Source organism: Tursiops truncatus, chromosome 7 (genome assembly GCF_011762595.2).
Source record: "Tursiops truncatus isolate mTurTru1 chromosome 7, mTurTru1.mat.Y, whole genome shotgun sequence".
Lineage (NCBI taxonomy): Eukaryota > Metazoa > Chordata > Mammalia > Artiodactyla > Delphinidae > Tursiops > Tursiops truncatus.
In genome coordinates, this window is record NC_047040.1 from 66,446,738 (window position 1) to 66,449,269 (window position 2,532).

The following is a 2,532-nucleotide window of genomic DNA, read 5'->3' on the forward strand; positions in this document are numbered from 1 at the left end:
TTTTAAATGTATTTTTAAATTGCACTACTAATGCACATATATATAATTGTACAAGTTTCAAACAGAACAGAAATATACAGAGCAAATCCTGAAATATCCATACATTTACCCTTCATTCCCTTCTTCCCCTGAAACATGACAGCTGTCAAACCCTTGATGTATCTTTTTTTTTTTAAATTTCAGTATACCACACATAAATGTCTGGCTCAATGAATTATTATGAAGTGAATTCCTGTGTTACTGCCACCCAGGTCATAAAACAGGATCTACCAGCCTCCAGAATGGCCCCAGTCTCAACTAATCCTTGCCAAAGATTACGTTATCTCAAGAGGATTCACTATTCTTACTTCTAATATTAGTGTTCATTTTACCTGTTTTTAAATGTAATAATAAGAATCAAAATGTTTTGTTTATGTGTGTCTACCGTCTTTCTGCTCAATGTTATATTTGTGAAATTCATTAGGTTTCAGGGAGTTGCTGTGGTTCTTTCATTTTCATCTCTGTACAGTATTATAGATCAAGAACATACTGTAATTCTTTTATCCATTCTCCTATTGATGGCTCTTTGGATTCTTTCTTGTTGGAACTGTTTTCACTCACGTTGCTACAGACATTCTTGTATACCTGCACACATGTCTATCAAGTACATACCTAAGAGCAGAACTCATTAGTGCGCAGGGTATGCTTATGCTCAGCTTTAGCTGATGATGCCAAATAGGTTTTCAAAGTGTATATACTACTTTACATTTTGGTGCTTGCTTCGGCAGCACATATACTAAAAATGGAACAATCCAGAGAAGATTAGCATGGCCCCTGTGCAAGGATGACACGTAAATTTGTGAAGTGTTCCGTATTTTTACAAGATTATAGCCGAAAACTTCCTTAACGTGAGAAAAGAAACACTCAAGTCCAGGAAGCATAGAGTCCCACACAAGATAAACCCAAGGAGGAACATGCCAAGACAAATATTAATCAAACTGACAAAAATTAGAGACAAAGAAAACATATTAAAAGCAGCAAGGGAGCAAGAGGGAAGAGATATGGGGACATGTGTATATGCATAACTGATTCACTTTGTTATAAAGCAGAAACTAACACACCATTGTAAAGCAATTATACTCCAGTAAAGATGTTAAAAAAATAAAAAATCAATAAAAGCAGCAAGGGAAAAGCAACAAATAACATACAAGGGAATGCCCATAAAGTTATCAGCTGATTTTTCAGCAGAAACTCTGCAGGCCAGAAGGGAGTGGCATGATACATTTCAAGTGATGAAAGGGAAACACCTGCAACCGAGAATACTCTACCCCACAAGGCTCGCCTTCGGATTTGAAGGAGAAAATCAAAAGCTTTACAGACAAGAAAAAGCTAACAGACTTCAGCATCACCAAACCAGCTTTACAACAAATCCTAAAGGAATTTCTCTAGGTGGAAAAGAAAAGGCCAAAACTAGAATCACAAAAATTATGAATGGGAAAGCTCATCAGTAAAGGCAAACATAAAGTAAAGGTAGGAAATCATCCACACGTAAATATGATATCAAAACCAGAACTCATGAGGAGAGTACAAATGTAGGATATTGGGAATGCATTAGAAATTAAGAGACCAGGAACTTAAAACAATCTTGTACATATACAGACTGCTATCTCAAAACCTCATGGGAAACACAAGTCAAAAATCTACAATAATTTACATTCTGATCAGCAGTACATGAGAGTTTACACTCATATACTGCGGATCATATACTGCTATAATACACTAGTATTAGCAGCCTTTTAAAATTTTAGCCATTCTGGTGGGTATAGAGTGGTACCAGCAGGACAAGAGTGTTCCTCTAAACACTGTTTTGAAAATAATGGTCTAGGAAACAGGAAAATAAGGCTTGTGTCCGTGAATTTTTTCATGAAGTTTATAGATATTATGAAAAAGCATTATTTGGCTATGATGCTTATGATATCAAATTAGAGCCAAGTAAAGTTATAGTTCTACCCACAAAGTTTCCAAAGATCTCGAGGAACTAGAGGCTGAAGGAACAGAGACCAACTCAAAGGTCCTAACTGGAGGTTATAGCTCTATTCTAACTCTGAACTTTTGTGATTTATGCACAGTTAATATGCACAAATAATATATTTACAAAGCATGGTCAGATACCATTGAGGTTCCAGAAGCCCTATATTTGTAGCTAGTATCTATTTCACCTAAACCTCAAGATCCACTTCCTGAAGACCTGAAGTTCATCTGTCATTCCATCTGCAGAAGGAAAGCCCAAAAGTCACAATGAAGCTTAGAATTATAGAAAATGATACCACCCTTCTGGTCACTTTTCCTTTTTCTTTTTTGTATTTAAAATGATAAACCTGCACACATAAAAGAATTTCTTTAGAAACAAAAGGTAAAGGTTTCTTCATGGATATTCATTTATTTTCTCTTTGCTATGAGGTATATTGCCACAATAATTATCATTTGTTTTCCTCACTTTGTTCAAATCAGTCATTAAAATGTGGTCCAGATTGGTTCCACATTCAAAAATCA

The 2,532-nt window shown here is 35.4% G+C and overlaps 1 non-coding gene across 1 annotated transcript; it reads left to right on the forward strand.

The window, feature by feature from the left end:
- Positions 1 to 751: 751 nt before the first annotated feature.
- LOC117313095 (U6 spliceosomal RNA) lies at positions 752 to 858 on the forward strand. Its single transcript, XR_004527558.1, has one exon. It is a non-coding gene; the product is annotated as a U6 spliceosomal RNA (small nuclear RNA).
- The last annotated feature ends 1,674 nt before the right edge of the window (positions 859 to 2,532 follow it).